Consider the following 17,784-nt stretch of genomic DNA (forward strand, 5'->3'; position numbering starts at 1 on the left):
ATGTTTCCTTGTTTTACACAGGAAAACACTGTGTAATGCTACATGTTGTTAGTGTTTTTTAGGTCATTGTTTTGTGGGTGACAAAGTGTGTTTGTCGGCTGTCAACCTTTGCTAGTGTTCTGGAAGAATGAGTTTATTTGAGACCTGAATGAAGTGTTTTGGTAGTTGTAGTGCATTTTGAATGTGAAATGAACTGCTTTGCCACGCTGAGGGTCAGTTCGGAGAATTGTGTGAAGAGTTTTGCAAAAGTGACCTAAGTATTGAGACATGTGTCCTAGCGTCTGTAAAAAACTGTAAAGAAGTCCAGACGCTTTTCTTTGCAAGCTCCTTTGACTACAATGACCTGGATGACTGAGAACCTTCACAGACATGAAGGTGTTTTGGCAAAAAAAGCTGGTCAAACATTAAACTGCAAAACTGAAAGTGCTGTTTGAGTCTGAACATTTTCAACTCACCACCAGAAAAAGATGCTGTTCTCCACAATATGTAAATAAGGATAGAGTATAGGCGATATCAGCAGCTGGATCAAAATGAGAATTTTATATCCCCCATAGTTGAGTATAGGCATTCAATCCAAAAGGTCACATGTTGTGGAGAAATAATGTGAATCTTTTGTGCAATCAAATGTTTTATTTTTATTTTAATAGCACAACAAATAATACATTTGTTAATAAATCTTATTCAGACACAAGTTTGCTTGTTGCTTGCCAGACATTTGAAACACCCGGGGCTTAGCCCAAAAGGATAGTATGCATGTGGGATTTTTTTTTCCCTGGGGGGGGGGGGGGGGGGGGGGTAGAAATGACTGAAAGATTAATTGGCTCTGTTTTGAGTTTTGTTCAAAAAAGAATGACTTCATATAGGGAAAAATATATATCACATGTGCAGAACACCTTAAACTAGTTTTTTAATTAAGCAGCAAGGCAGAACAAAATCAGGGCTGTATCAAGACACGAGGACTAAACCCCAATTCAACCAGACTAAGAACTGATCCAGAATTAAAACAGGACTACAACAGTTCAAAATCAGGACTACTTGGGACTTAACCAAGACAGAACCAGAATCAGAACTAGATGATAGTAGCACTAAAAATCATCATAGACCTGCACTACATTTATTTTTTAATTTTACCAAAGTACAATATTTAGATTGAGAAAGGTTTATATAATTATTTAGCCTTGTTGTGCAAACAAGCCTGCATAACTTAATAAATATAGAATTTGAAAAATAACAAACCTAAAAAGAAACACTAGGTATGAGATACATGAGTACCTATGATACGGTGATACTTTTGGTAAACAACCATTTGACTAACATGTGTGTCTCACCTGCTCTTGTTCATCTCTGTTCTGTCCTCATTCTCCATCTCCCTCTCTGTTCCTCTCTCCCTCTTTGTGCTGACAATCATCAAATATACAGATATTTACAAACTCTTCAGATAAAAACACAAACACTTTTTAATTGTAACATCAAATCAGACTAAATGTTTATTTTTTTAGATTGATAAATATAAAAAACATATTTGTTAACTTTAAGAGTAAAGAGAGAAATCGTCTGTATTTCTTAATTGCAAATGGCACCAAATTGTATTCAAAATTGAGCCACACTTATGGAGCTCCATAGTTCTTTTCCTGGTGTTTTGGTTGACATCTCTTGATTTTCCCATGTCACAGAAACAGGCTCTGTGTTTTGCCTTATATGCATCCACAGCTGTGCCACCTGTTTACTCACATGGACTCTACTAACCTATCAGAAGCTTCTTCAGCTCAGAATGGAATCGTCTGGAGTTTTCTTATTAATTAACAATAAACTTAGTGTACATGTACTCCTAAATTTGATGAAAGTGATAAAAAACAGAAAGCTCTGTCTCTCTTTATTGTGACATTTAACTAATTCAAAAGATATTTCAATATTTATCTAAAACAAAAGTTTACTCTAAATTGATGTTGTGCAGTAAAAATGTTTTATGTTTTCTCCCTAAAGTGTAAATATCTGGTTACAAATGTGAATATCCTGCTGTGTACTGAAATTCCTCGTTTTGCATACAAATATACTGAACAACATACAAAGCATAATATATAAAATAACATTTACCTGAGTTTTTCTTTGAAAGAACCCTCTAATGTCCATTCTTATATTTCAGTACATAACTGAAACCGATTTAGTCGGGGAGGGTAAGAACTGAAAATATGAAATAAACACACGTAAGCTAAGAATCTCTAAAAAAAAAATAGCATTTGTTCGGCTTTTCATTTCGCCATTTGTTGATTCACTTGAAGAGCAAGTAACGTAATATGGGTCAAGTGATCAGTTTGATATCAATCTTTCGTGATTCACCGTCATATTTACATTATTTGTACGGTACGAATGATTTGCTTTGGTACCTGGTCAAACTTAAGCTCTCCTTAGTATGGCTGGCTCCGTCTCTCCAACAGCGCACTGACGGGCAGCAGCTGCCCCGCCCCCTCGCTCAGTCGCTTAGTGCCTGAGCTTGGATCATACCAATATCAGGGGGGGATTCACGCACAGTCGTAAATTCCCACAGTGTGCACTATGTGCTTCGAATATTGTGTGTACTTTTTGTTTTATACAGTTGTCAGCCAGGCATCTAACTATGAAAAAATTGCACTCCAAAATACCCCGGGCTTCTGACAAAACAACCCGGGCTTAAGCCCAGTAAGCCACCCCCACGCTCCGCCCCTGTAGCAAACCTGCACACCATACATTGTTTGGTTTTTTGTTTTGTTTAAAGTTGTAGATATACATTAGAGACATGGCAGATTTGCATATATTCTTCAGGGTCTGCAGTCCTTTTCTCTTCTTCTGTGCTCCTGTGAGAATCTAAAACAAAGGTCACATAAATCATGGGGTTAAATTGATGCCTGTGGGACAAAATTACTCCAACAATATTCAGGACAAATTTATTTTTCCTCTGCAAAAAAATGAAATTGAGTACAAAGCATGTGAAACTTTTCTGTCTTGTGTTGTGTTCATTTATGTCTTTTCTTTTCTCTTTAATGTTTCTGTCCATTATATGTGCAAGAACAAACTTCTGAATCACCTCTTAGTGATAAGTGTCTACAGTTTCCTTTCTCGTTTGGCTCTGGACGAAGGCAGTCGCACTTTTCTCCTCTCCCTCTTCCTTCTCTTTCCTGCTTGGCTTCTCAATGTCCTTGTCTAGTCTCGTCTACTTTTCTACTTTTGCCCTGGATGACTCTCACGGTCTGTTACAACCTAAAAGAGGAATTATGGATTTGAACAACTAGTCCCTGAATGCAATTGACACGCTCTTCTCAACGAGAAGCCTGGGCTTGAGTAAGTCCGAGTGTCCTAGAGGGACGTTCCCCTCTGGATACACAATGGACGGGTGGAGGAACTGGAGGGTCGTGTGCCTGGCGGGACTGTCAATCGAGGACATTGTAGACATCTACCTTTTCGGAACCATGATAACAGGGTTCTTGCTGTTCGGAGTTGGCTTGGCCCTGGCTTATCAAGGAAGGCGGAATTGGCTTTCCAAAACCCCACAAGGCTGCCCGCTGTGATGGAAATGATGGGACGGGTCGTGACTTCTCAAAATGGGCTCATTGAACGCAGCACGGATAAGATCTTGGAGAAGCTCACGGCAGTCTCTGCTCTCTGAGCACAAGATTGATAACATCTCAGAGAAGCTCTCCAATGGGAGACTGAGAGACCAGTGACGGACTGTTAGACCAACTGTGAAATTGACATGCAGTTGTTCGCACTAAAGGAAAACCACCATCATTTCATGCAGCTACCGTATCGGTGTCAGCTGTGGTCTCAAGGCTGGAGCTGATACGTATGTATGTTCGGGGGGTCCAATTTCACTGCAGATGTAAACATTGCATGTGACAAATAAAAGGCTTGATTGAATAGCTTCAGACTTATGTTCAAAGAAAAGAAAAGAAGCCCTCAAACCTCTACTCTACTTTATGTGTTGATTTAATGAGCGAGTTCACTTTGTTTCTCTCTTCTCTCAAACGTCTAATCTCTCTTCCTCCTCTTCCTCTGTGTTTTATTCAGTCGTACCGTTTACAGCAGCGAGCAGGGCTTCTTCTTGACCTTGGCGGGCTGAGGGCAGAGGACGGCACGAATGGCCTCATCAAACACAGTCTTCAGACCACGCTGGGTCAAGGCTGAGCACTCCAGGTATTTGACTGCATCTATACATGCGAAGACACATATATGTTAATAAAAGAAGAGAAAGAACTACAAAGACAAAGTAAGAGAAGAAAGGTTTGCTGGTAGTGGAGAAGAATAAGTTCAACTTTCAAAGAACACTATAGTCAACTACAGCTACTATACTTTTACTGTGATGCCAGGAAATGAGGGGAATAACAAAAATTTGCAGAGGCAGTCAGGCTACAAAGTTCTCTAGCATCTTCATCTGCTAGTTTCATATCTTCACTGGTGAGGAGAGATTCAAATCTTAAAGTGCTTTTCAAGCAAATAAAGTAAGAGTGACTGACCTATCTCCTTAGCCAGAGCTAGGCCCTGTGGATAGGTGATAGGCGCCAGCTTCTTGTCCTTCAGTTTCTCAATGGTATCCTTTTCATCCCTCAGATCCAGCTTAGTGCCAACCAGGATGATGGGCGTGGAGGGGCAGTGGTGACGGACCTCAGGGTACCACTGGCAGAATACAGAGTAAAGGAAAACTAAATAAGAGGCAAGAAAGGGGAACACGCAAAATCAAGGAACGTGTTAGAGGCAAAAAACAGAATCAAAGGTGGAGGGAGATGAAGCTCTGATGCCAGGTGTTACAGAAAGGTGGATGAAGGCATGAAAAACAAATGATATGCTGTAGCTATTAAAGATGAGAGAAATACATCATCCAACTTTCACCCACAGCATCAATCATTCATTCACATCAATTATTAGACCTGTTTAGGCTTTTTCTCCATTTTGTAATCCAAGTACCTATTTTTTTTCTCTATAATAAATTACTGCTTTTGTTCCGTTTGTTCTTTTTTACATTTTGTTCCTCGGCAGCTGAGAGACAGGCCTCATAAAAAACAGCCAAAACTCACCTTAGCTCTGACGTTCTCATAGGATGCCGGGCTAACCAGGGAGAAGCAGATTAGGAAAACATCCTGGATGGAGAGACAAGGAGACAAAGAATTAGAATAGCTGCTGCAGTTTTAATTAGCTGACATGTTATACAAGTTCTGTCTGTGTAACTTTATGTCCATTAGTTACTGTGTGTGCCTGTGTGAGTCTGTACCGTCTGTGGCTAGGACAGTGGGCGGAGCCTGTCATAATCTTCCTGTCCAGCTGTATCCCAGAGGCCCAGGTTGACCGGCTTGCTGTCCACCATCACATTAGCTGAATATTTGTCGAATCTGTGGGGAGAGTAGAGAAGGTCAGCGATCAGCCAACAAGTCATAGGCAACCTTTCATTTCATTGGTTATTCATTCATTCAACAATCTTTCAATTCACTGATTGTTTAACCAGTGAAACTCCTGTAATGGAGAAAAAAACAGGACCATACTTGAAATACCACTGTTCACAAAAACATTAACCAACAACATTACTTTGGTTAGTTTGACACAAAAGCCATCCTAACCATGTCTAGTAAGAGAGAATAATACATAATAAGGCAGGGCTGCCCCCGTGTGGTCTCATAGTAGAATAACAGTTTAATTTCTCATTTTTAAAAACTTGAGAAATTTCATATTCATATTCAAATGTATTCAGGCTCAAATGAAACTGATAACACAAATGTTTGCAGACACAGATGTTTTTTTTACAGAAAGAAAGAGACTAGTGTACCAGATTAATCCTGTTTTATGGCCTGTCCGAGGTCTACCCCGCCCTTTGCCTAATGACAGCTGGGATGGGCTTCAGCCTCCTTAATGACCCAGTAGTTAAAAAGATGGATGGATTTCCTGAAATAGAAAAGTCACTGAAATAACGTTAACTGTCAAACATAGAACAACTATGACAAACAGTCAACACTATCTGAGATCCTGCTGGTGGTTAGGGAGGATATACGTGATTCTGTTTGTTGTTTAAACATATTTATAGAGTTAAGAGTTCAGATTGCTGGAAGAACAACATTCACGCAGTCTGATTGCTGTTTTTCTCCCAAAATGTAGAAACACCTGCTAACCATGGCACACTCTGCTTTTCCATTAGGTCTGTGCAAATACTACTTAAGTACACTCATCCTCCTGTGCCATTAGTGATATTAACAGAGTGTATTTTTTGACATATATAATATAGTTAGTATAGTTATTATACTAGCCGTAGCTGCCCCGCTTATTTTAGACATTCACAATAAAAAAGTAAGCGATAATATTTCAATATCAAACGTCATAATTAAGGTCAACATCTAAATAATGCTGTGTACAGACTCACACAGGTGTTAAATTACAGCATAAACTTACCTTAGACCTTCCTCCGTCATTCTCCTCCTAATTGTGCTCGGAGACACAGAAAACATATCGGCAATTACCCCGATGGTTATCCAGGACAGCACTAAAGTCCTGAGTGCTGCAGCCGGGATTTCAAGACGTGGACGACCAACATTTGAAGACTGTTCTTCCTCGGCGTATTCCAAACGAACACGGTGCTGAATTGATCTTAAACTTTCGACAATGCTGTCATCGATGCTAACATCTTGAAGAGCAATTATCATCCCAAGCATTTCAGAAACATCATCTAAACGACTCAAAACAGTATCTACAGGTAAATGATCCCTCTCTATCTGATCTGCTAAAATGAGCAGAATTGACTGAAGTTCACACCAGTCCGCCATCCTCCCTGACCTTTGACCTAGCACGTTTTTGCTACCTGTGGCAGCCGTCCGCGGAGCAGGTATCCAGGAAAACTAGTCGATAGTAAACGATCAGCCAATAGGCGCAAAAGTCAAGCCCACTTGTTGTGTGCCCACCTTATTACTAAATTAGGCAGAGCACTCTGAATTGAATCAGGACATAAAGCACGGTCTTTATGTTGCTTTATTGAACACTGTCCATCTTACAACTAGCCACTTAACGGGGCTTCCTTCGGACAACCACATCCGGTTCAAAGGTCATCACATTAAGACATAGCCATATCAATACATGATACCCCCCTTTTCCTTAGATTCAAACTTTAGTTGTAATAACTTTTATGTCTTTTTTTCCCCCAACATTGAACATTCTTCTTGTCTTACTTTCTAACAATTATATAATCTAAATGTCTCACCACACATGTACCTTTCTTTTTTCAATATATACATGTCGAAATACACATATGAACTTGAAACTTGCCAAATGTAAGTTACCTCTTCACCTTAACATATTATAGTTCATTTCACCACAAAATCACGAAACCTCTCGGGTATCTTTTTAGCCCTCTGTGATCTACTTGGTCTCTCTGGCCCCTGGGAGCCCTCTTGTGGTGTTGGAGTGAAGGTGTCAGTCTTTGTGGGTGTTTCACCTTCCTCCCTTTCAGGTATTGTGTCATAGTGTCCTTCTCTGGTCTCATTTGTCTCGTATTTCTTCACATGTGTGGTATTCCGGTGATAGCGAGCTCCTGTTGGTGATTCAATAATGACTTGGTTTCCAGTTCTGCTTACAACTTTGTGTGGTGTTGCGTTGAATGGTGTTGTAAACTTGTCCACTTTGTCTTGTTGAACCAGCACTGTGTCTTCCTATTTTTATTTATTTTTTATTTTTATTTTATTTATTTTTATTTTTATTTTATTTTTCTGAAATTACACACGTTACTAACGTGTGTAATTTCAGAAAAATAGCTCTACCATTGACCAATCTCACCTGTCCTAAGGTTATTTTTCTCACCTCCTATCACTTCCTGTTCCAACACATGGTTGTGTTTTTGTGTAGCTTATCTGGATAGCCGAAATAACTAAAAACTTATAGATAACTTCTTATTTCATAGTTTAATCTTCACTTGCTTCATCCGAAGCACACTCTCTTGTATTCACTCCCTGTATTTTTAGGAATTTGCTACCTTAGCTTAGCTAAGCCAAATAACACAGACCAATTAGTTAAACTACATGAATGTCTCAAAGCCATAAAGACCTGGATGACCTCTAATTTCTGCTTTTAAATTCAGATAAAACTGAGGTTATTGTACTCGGCCCTTAAAATCTTAGAAATATGGCATCTAACCAGATTCTTACTCTGGATGGCGTTACCTTGGCCTCCAGTAACACTGTGAGGAACCTTGGAGTGATTTTTGACGAGGACATGTCCTTCAATGCACATATTAAACAACTATGTAAGACTGCTTTCCTCGATTTGAGCAACATCTCTAAAATTAGAAATATCCTGTCTCAGAGTGAAGCTGCAGTTATTACTTCCAGGTTGGACTACTGTAATTCATTATTATCAGGATGTCCTAAAAACTCCCTGAAAAGCCTTGTAGTACCATATCACCCTATTAGAGCACTTCACTCTCACACTGCAGGCTTACTTGTTGTTCCTAGAGTATTTAGAAGTAGAATACGAGGGACAGCCTTCAATTTTCAGGCCCCTCTTCTGTGGAACCAGCTTCCTGTTTGGACAGACACTATCTCTACTTTTAAGATTAGGCTTAAAACTTTCCAAAATATATAATTAGGGCTGGACCAGGTGACCCTGAATCCTTCCTTAGTTATGCTGCAATGCGGTGGGCTGCTGGGGGATTCCCATGATGCACTGAGTATTTCTTCTTCAGTCACCTTTCTCACTCACTATGTGTTAATAGACCTCTCTGCACTGAATCATACTTGTTATTAATCTGTCTCTCTTCCACAGCATGTCTTTATCCTGTCTTCCTTCTCTCACCCCAACCGGTCCCAGCAGATGGCCCCGCCCCTCCCTGAGCCTGGTTCTGCTGGAGGTTTCTTCCTGTTAAAAGGGAGTTTTTCCTTCCCACTGTCGCCAAAGTGTTTGCTCAACTGAAAGGCAGTTGTTAGAGGGTGAATGGCAGGAACACTGTGTCTGCTGCCTCTTCTCTTGCCTCTGTGTATCAGTGAGTATTCAACAACAGTTTCTATATTTAACTGCTGGTTCTTACTGCATAATTCTGTCTGTATAATATGAAAATGATTCAATGCATCGAGTTATGCCAAACCTCACAGAAACTGTGCACGGTGGGTATTCTGAATTGCTGCTCGGCACATATATGCAGACCACAGTCAGAGCCTTACCCTCTGCAGCTTGAAGTCACACAGAGGTAACCCACTCGCTCTCTGTCAGCACGCAGTCGCAGACTCGTGAGCGAGGTTTTTTTTTTCTTTTGTTTTGCTCTTCTACTCTTAAGAGCTCCATTAGCCACACAGAGGGCACAATATGTTCTGCATTGCTTCTCAAAGTTAGCATTGGTTAGTGATCATGAGCTGTTTTAGGTTTATAAATCATTGGTTTACACCACATTCCTCTGAATTAATGTCACAAATTGACAAACTGACAGTGAGATACAGTGAAGTGTGTAGAACATGTAATTCAAATCAGAGCACGAGCAGAACAAGAGCATGAAGCTGAGATCAAACTTCATTTGCTTCCATCTATAAGGTGCAGGTCACTGAGGTCTTCTGACAGAAACCTGCTGGTGGTTCCTCGTTCTAGGCTGAAAACCAAAAGAGACTAAGTGTGTCTTCAAGGCTGTTGGCTGATAATCTATGGAATGCACTAATATTACATTTGATCTCTGCGGTCTGAACATTTGAAAGAGCAGCTCTACTTATTTGTACAGGCTTAATTTTAGGTAGTGGATATTATTATTGTCTTTTAATGTTTGTATTTATTTTTATTGATTATTATTGTGAAGCACTTTCTCTATAGAAATATTTTACCTTCATTTCCCTTCTGTCACTTTATGAAAGCCAAAAGCAAAAAGAGACGATAAGTAACTTTGCATAAATGTGTGGAGCTTTGCAGCTTTGCAGTTCATAAAGCTTCATAATGACACTATGTGACTATGCAGTGTCCAATATTCAAACTGAAATGCAGTCATTAGAGAGTGAATGGCAGCAACACTATGTGTGGTGCCTCTTCTCTTTTCTCTGTGTATCAGCGAGTGTTCAGCTACAGTATCTATATTTAATGGCTCTGGTCCTCACTGTGTGTTTCTGCCTTACTTCTGAGAGCAGATATTTTACAGGTACAAAGAAAAACTGGCAGTGACCTGGTGGGCGGGGGATTCCTCTTTCAGGTGTGACGGCGAACACAGAGGTCGCTCTGCAAAAGAGAGTCATTGGAGGTGATGAATGTGAGCGACAGTATCATGTACAGCTCAGAGCAGTTTATCCACATGGACCTTCCAGCTTGTGTGGAGGCTCTTTGATCAGCGACCGCTGGATTCTGCAGCTGAAGCCAGGAGGGTGAGGAGACCAGAGCAGCAACTAAAACTTGTTAACCCAAGGAATGTCTAGTAGCCGTGTTTTTGCTATTCAGTAAAAAGTAAAATACATTCAGACAAGATGAGAAATAGAATATGGTGACCATCAGTAATCATGTTTTATGTTTGCTGTGCACATGCAGGACCATGTTTGCAAATCTAAGTGTGCATCAAGGGGGTCCGAACAAGAAGTGCAGATAACAGCAGAAGCTGAGATCTATACAGACAAAGACACCAGCACAGGCAGAGTTCATGACATCATGCTGCTGCAGCTACTAGCAGCTCTGATGTCCAACCTATAAAACTACCTGACTGTGAGTTGTGGATGTTTCTGCTTCAGGTTCATGTGTTCTGACAGATACTGACACGTCGTGCTAACTTCAGTTTTAGATTCAAATGATACTTTGATGTTCCTGTGGCTCAAAGTTTCTTGCTTTGAAGTTTTTTTTCTTAAAGTTTCTTCTTGACCTGAGCTCTGTGCTGTGAAGTGAGTTCAGCATATGTAGAATATATTTCCTTTATCTTATCCCAACAGTGGGAATCAGGATAAGTACTCACAGGAAGCTGCTTATCAATTGAAAGCCCTGGTTATCAAGTTAACCAGGGCTTTCAATCCTAATGGATGTGGATAAACTATACTGGCAGTGCAGGTTTTAAAAAGGAAGATAAAACTGTAATATTAGAAAAATATGAAGGGTTTAAATGCATAATACAGACTGAAGGTAACAGCTGCTGCAGAAAAATCAGTGTTGTGTGTGTGTGTGTGTGTGTGTGTGTGTGTGTGTGTGTGTGTGTGTGTGTGTGTGTGTGTGTGTGTGTGTGTGTGTGGAAAATTGCTTAGTAGTAAAAGCACTATATGAATGTGCAAGAACTTCAGATGCTTTGTTCAATAAGACTATCAGGAGGGACTATGCGCTTACCTGCTGCTCCTTGGCAGGTAGCTCTATGCCCTCCTGGGTTTTAATTGCACCTTAGAACACACATGCATCAACACTACAATGAGCGGGTGGAGGGAGGTTTGGAGTCTTCTCCCACCCCCGTTCTCTGCGGCCTGCTGGAGCGGGAGGGCTAGGAGAAGTTGGCCGTCCGACTGCGGTCTGGGGTGTGGGGCCTCCCTGCTGCTACGGAGTCGGGGTGGTCTGCCTCTCCCCACCGCAGGGAAAAGGGTAACACCACCTGGGTCTGGGTGCAATTCCCCCCTCCAGGGGCAAGGGTACCTAGACCCGGTTTGTAGAGTACGCTTGGGGAGTGTGATCGTGTGTACAGCGTCTCTTTATGTCTGTCTCCACGTTGGTTGAGTGTGGAGTAAGTGCACATGAGAGCATGAGGGTGGGAATGGATGTTTGTGTCTGTGTGTGCCTGTATGTCTGTGTCTATATATCAGGTTGGGTATCAGACGCCACCTCTCTGGGGACACCTCAGGCCCTCCAAGATTTGGAGGCCTATCTCCACCCACCACCACTTCCCCTGCCGGTGGCGGACTCCCTCAGGTGTCGGTGCGTTGGTGGTTCTTTGTGTCTGGGGGTGGGTGTCCAGGTACACACCGGCTCACTCCTTGGTGGCCGCTTATCGGGGCCTGGAGCCTGGGGCTCGCTCGGGCCCCTTCGGAGGTGGGGTGCCCCCGGCCTCTCGGCCTGGGGCTCGGTCACTCAGGCGCAGCTGGGGGCCGGCGGAGCTCACGGGCGCGTCACTGCAACTCCCCCTGGCTTCTGCTCCGCGGCTGCTGAGTGAACCCTCATCTGGGACTCTCCTCAGCTCTTACTGGAACAGTGGCGCGGCTGCCCCTCTGTTGGTTTTCCATGGTCTCTTGTGTTCTGGGGGCCTCTGGATGTCTGGAGTTTTGACCTCCTCCATACCCGCTTCACACCCTGGAGGACGGGGCTGTGGCCCCCCCACACACTCCCTAGCAGATCGTTACATGGAGAAACCTTTGGAATACAAGCGCGCTGATCCACACAGGTATGTACACGGGTGTTCACTGCTCGTAGACCCAAATTACACCTTTCTTGGCCGCTACTTCGAAGCACATCTGTCCTGCGTGCTGCACAACAACATTGAATATTTAGTATTTACTGCTGTTTACACTTAGCTAGATTAATGCGATGGTGTTGTGTTTAGTATGTTGCTTTGTTTTTTTTGCTTGTTTTCTATTTTTCTCTCAACAGGTGATCCAGGAGATTTTTTTTCTCCCCCCTCTTTCTCACTGTCCCTCTCCCCTTCTGTTTCTCCTTTCCTTCCTCTTTCTTTCTTCCTTTCCTATCCCTCACTCATGTCTGTCCCGTCTGTAAAATCTGAAAATAAAATATAATAAATAATAAAAACAAAGATCGACCAAATGGACCAATACGGCAATGCCACGATGATCCATTTGGCAAAGTAAATCCATTGGGTATCCTTGTTGGTCTTCAGACAACAATTCTGATGGTTAAAGAACCAAATGGGACAGGCAAAAAAAAAAAAAAAAAAAAAAGACAGCAAAAATCCTGACTGACATCACGACCTATCATTACACAGGAGAATCTGATGGATCATTAATCAAGTATTTCATTTAATTAATGTTTGAAAGACAGTTTCAGCTTTTATTCTGTCAGCTGCAAACTTTCTGCTGTTTATTAGTTTAAGAGAAAATAAAACTTAATATAACAACAGAATTTAAACATAGGCTGCAAACTGAAAAATGTCTACGAAAAAATGCTATTGAAGAATTTTAGCCCCTCCCACTGTCCATGTAGTACAGTAGGAGGGTCTAAAGTTGAAAGTTTCAAGGGATCTTCCAGGAATGGTGATGCTGCTTTTCTGGACAAATGATCTCTAAGCTTGAACTTAACCAGAGGGATATAGTACAAAGAAAATTCAACAAGGCTTGGCTTACTTTGCGTTAGCTGGCTTGAGAAAACGTAAAACACCAGTCAGTGTCACGCCGCCGGGTATATCAACTTCTCTTTTAAGCTGTGCTTTCTGCTTCACGCTCCGTGCCCACGCATGTAACAAGGGCTGCTACAAAGCCCTTTAAAACAGGAAGTAGCATGTGCTGCAGTGAGCTTGAATGGTGTCCCAATGCGCTGAGCAAGCACAGTGCAAGCATGCTAGCCAGGTGTGGTGCGTGATGATAAAGTGGTGACTAAAACTCTATAAAGGACATAACTAATATAACAGCAGGTCAGGGTTACTCTTACAATTTTCTCTGGTAAGAAGTCAAAATCCTTCATATAGAACTCTGAAGTTACCTGGAGAGATGAGATCCTGCTTCATAGTACAGGCCTCAGGGCAACATTTCAAAGTTAACGTGCAAAACAATCAATATATGTATTTGTATGTAACTGACAAAAAAAGGAGAGAAAAGCGTCCAAACACTTCTTGTGTCATTCCAGAGTTGAGGTCGCAGGTTATGGTGCCACCACTGGACTAGCTAATGAGAAAAGAAGGAAGATGATTTTTAACAAATTTGTTGTATTAAGAAAAAAGAAAACAAACCATCCAAACTGTTACTTTATTAGTAAAGAGATGTTGCAGATATTTGTACTGAAATTGTATTTTTCTTCATTTCTAATGTGTTCAAAGCAAAAACAAGCTTTTCCTGTGAGCTCAGACCATTTTATTTCTTTCTGCTGCATTTCTGCATAAAATACAAATCTGCATCATTTTCTAAAAAAGTGCTTTAAGCTGAACTAATTGTCCCTTTATTTCTAGAACCTGGTGAATCACCCTCTCTTCACTGTGCAGAGACTGAGGTTGTCAGCTGTACAGAGCTCAATGATATTTTACAGAAATAATTCCCCGAGGTCCACCGAGTCAGGAGCTATCAGCACTGGTTCTGTGGACAAAGTCCTGGGAAAGATATATGTCGAGTGAGTTTGCATGATCCCTCAGCTCACAGCTGCATTTATTAAACATTCAAAATACAGAAAGATTTTATAAAACTGGGAAACTGTATTTCTGTCTTGCAGGGAGACTCTGGTGGAGGAGTGGTTCATAATGGCAGGATTTATGGTGTCTCTTCTTTTGTGGGAGATCCAGACTTTGTATGCAGAGCACCGGCTGCCTTCATGGACCTCTGTGATCCTGAGTATGCAGATTGGATCAGGAAAACTATCAACCCATAAAAAGCTGTGAGGTGTGGATAACTGTAAACAAGCTGAAATAAATAATCTTTTAGAGTTTAGCTTTGGTTTCTTTTATTCTCTTTGATATAAGCAGTAGAGGATTTCAGAATTTCTGTGTTATTTGCCAAAAGACGTTTTTTCAGCTGCACCAACACACAGTTTCTTTAGATAACTTCAACTGCAGAAAGTAAAAACTCAGCATTAAGTTTCAAATGCAGTTTTAAAGATAATGATAATATGGTGGCCCTGAAGAAAACACCCGTCAATAGAAAAAGCTGCAAAATCCTGCAAAATGTAACAGAAGTTGAATAAAACACAACGGAAATAGAAAAAAATGCAACAGGGCTGAAAAACTGAACAAACAAACAAAAAACAAACACAAATTACAACAGAAATAATAACAACGATATAAAAAAAAATAAAGTAGAAAAAAAACATTCTCATCCTAAAACTTGGTGACAAAGTGGAATATGGTAAGGAAACACTCATTTAAGTGCTGTCATTACTCAAAGGTTCCTGATAATCATGCATGAAGTGATTTCTGGAGGGGAATGAAACTTAACTGAACTGCTCCCTGTGACATTTTGACCTGTCAAACGCAGGCGTAACTCCTGTTATTCATTGTTGTATTGCAGGTCTGCTGTGCACGACGTCTGTGAATCTGAGTAATTTGGTACAGATGAAGGAATAAGACTGCTCAGATGCTTTGGGTGTCACGTAATGATCCCTCAGGTTTGGGTGTCTTTGGTGCCCTTTGATTTCAATCTACCTGCACATTGAACAGAAATCCTGCCATGACAGAACACACTAATGCCTTTTCAAGGGAGAACCGATCCTAATCTGAGCTGTCAGCCCCAAGTTCTCTGCAGTCATCAAATCAAGCATAATCTGGTTTGAACAGGCTCCCTGCCTCACTGCAAAAGCCTTTTTACCAGCTGCTGTTTGACAAACTGCAAAGCCTCTGAAGAGACTTTAGAAAGGGGGAAAAAGGATACGACGAAAAAGCTGAACAAAAAGCTATCCATGCACTGTTTAACATTTCACTTGGAGCTTATTGACTGTATTCTATCTGTGGATTGCATTATAGCTTCTCTGAGAGCTTTGCTCCCTGAAGATTTTATGATCTGTGAACGCTGAGTCTCTCTTGTGGCTGTAAACCAGTCTGCTCAGCATGGCACTGCATGGCAGAGTTTCTCTCCATTTTTTTGAATCACCTTTGCTCAGTTGTGCTCCTAACTGGTCTCCTGAGTTTGGCTGTATTCCTGGACTTTGCCCTTTAGTTACTCTTCAGTCTCTTTGACACACAGGCTGCCAAATTTGAAATAACATTTTTAGTTTTGGAAAAAGAAGAGCGTGTCTAGCAAATTCTTGCACATCCTTGTTCTTAAATAGCACTTTTCTACTCAAGCACTCAAAGTACTTTATACACCTCATTCACCCATTCATACAAGCACTTTTCTGTACCTAAGTTCTTTCTATCTAACATTCATACTCTGATGGACACATGAAAGAGCAGTTTGGGGTTCAGTATCGTGTCCAAGGATACTTTGAGATACAGATCAGATCAGGCTGCGATCGAACCTCCAACCTTCTGATCGGTACTAATTGGACGTTTGCTGCTGCACATGTAGCATCACAGCTTAGAAGATGGTGGTGTGGAAATGTGTTTCCCATTAACAATTGACTAAGAAACTCTTAGTCAAGGGTTAACGTCACTAATGTCAGTATTTTCACTGACTCTAAAAAGGCACTGATCTTCATTAGATTAGATCAACATTGTTCCTTAATCCTGAGCTGTACAGGAAAATAGATTTCTGATACACATGTACATAAACAAATAAAGAGAGATGTTTCCCACCTGCTGAGAAGACAACAAATGCATAACCTGATTACCACCATCTCACATCCTCTGATTTCTGGCACCTATAAGTGAGATTGATTTCACTGTCCTGCTGTCTTGGCCTTTAGGAGAACACAGTGAGACAGATGAAGCTTGCACCAGATGGTGGGAACACAATGATCGTGGTCTTAGACACAGCATCCACACTCTGTACATGATAGTGTGTGTGTGGTGCTGTTTGCAGGAACTTGATGAGGCTTTGCTTAAGTGGAAATCCACTGATGTTCAAGCCCCAGGGAAGTGGGCGGGGGGATAGGACCTCTGGGGCCCTCTTCCTGATGGAGCCCTACCTGACTCCTTTCACTGCTAAAGCAAGAATGGTGCCACAACTCATTGAAACAATACTTCATTTCATCAGAATCTTCAAATGATTGTGTTAAAAACAACCGCCCAGTGTACTTGCATGGCAAACATCGTGATTAGATATTCAAGAAGAGCCTCTTAAAGATGAAGGTCTGTGTCTCTTGACCTAAACACATAATCCAGTTAAATCTGATTTATGTTCATTAATGCCCCTCACACTGTAACTTAAAGTAATAAATCGGTCACTGATTAATTACAGAAGTACGTCTGTGAGCATAAAGATGTAAGCCTTGGACCATCAGGATAAAATGTGGTTGGGAAACTTAACAAGCTTTGATAAAACTTCATCAGTAGCTCAAGCAAGACCTCAAAACCTTCGATCACCACGGGTGGTTAGCAGACTGTGGTTGTACCATGCAGCCTAACAACATGCAGTAAATTGCAGGTTAAAGCAGTCTGCTTACACATTGTTAAACGAGGGAAGGGAACTAATGTGGCTGTCACATTACCCTTTTGTCCCATTTCATCCCAGGACTTGATTAAATTGCTGCTCACTTTCTACAGTACTTAAAACTGATCAGTAGGACCTGAAACTGCAAACATTCAAACATTCAGGCCAACAATCAGTTGGTGAACATATTAATCTACTACAATTAGCAAAAATGAATAAATAAACAGAAGAAAGTTAGAGTGATATCAGAGTCATGCAAGTTTTTGACCAGCAGGTTAAACTCATGCAAATTAGCTTCATCCAGGCTCATGAAAACACTGTCCTGCTTATAAACAGCAGATCATTTGTGTCAGTGTCAGGATGGTTTATATTTGAGCTTTTAGTTCACACAGAACAATTTTTATTAATTGTTTTTAGCGATTACGAAAGTCTGTGAATCCCCAAATTGTTCAGTTGTTCTCTTTGCTCCCCATGAGGTCACTTTCACCATGTGACAAAAACAACACCCCACTCTACACACTCGGGCCACCAGCAACTTTCTAAATCCTCAATAAAAAGCTGACAGGTTGCAATGACGTTCCAAATAACTTATTAAGAAAACAACTAAATACACAGAAAATTTTATGAAAATTGGTTTATTTTATATCTCATAGTTTTAAATGATGCAATAAAAATATGT

At 41.0% G+C, this 17,784-nt stretch overlaps 2 pseudogenes across 2 annotated transcripts; one reads left to right on the forward strand and one right to left on the reverse strand.

The window, feature by feature from the left end:
* Positions 1 to 841: 841 nt before the first annotated feature.
* Positions 842 to 7,024, reverse strand: LOC308395313 (ras-related C3 botulinum toxin substrate 2-like; annotated as a pseudogene). The gene is made up of 8 exons: positions 6,406 to 7,024; positions 5,240 to 5,357; positions 5,046 to 5,108; positions 4,488 to 4,647; positions 4,048 to 4,181; positions 2,385 to 2,841; positions 2,095 to 2,181; positions 842 to 1,397 (listed from the first exon to the last, which is right to left on the reverse strand). The product of its transcript is annotated as a ras-related C3 botulinum toxin substrate 2-like (transcript).
* A 1,907-nt stretch (positions 7,025 to 8,931) lies between these two features.
* LOC308395827 (kallikrein-8-like) lies at positions 8,932 to 14,451 on the forward strand (annotated as a pseudogene). The gene is made up of 6 exons: positions 8,932 to 8,980; positions 10,163 to 10,331; positions 10,492 to 10,669; positions 13,720 to 13,772; positions 14,039 to 14,196; positions 14,296 to 14,451. The product of its transcript is annotated as a kallikrein-8-like (transcript).
* The last annotated feature ends 3,333 nt before the right edge of the window (positions 14,452 to 17,784 follow it).

Source organism: Rhamphochromis sp. 'chilingali' (assembly GCF_963969265.1).
Source record: "Rhamphochromis sp. 'chilingali' genome assembly, chromosome: 4".
In the NCBI taxonomy this organism is placed as follows: domain Eukaryota; kingdom Metazoa; phylum Chordata; class Actinopteri; order Cichliformes; family Cichlidae; genus Rhamphochromis; species Rhamphochromis sp. 'chilingali'.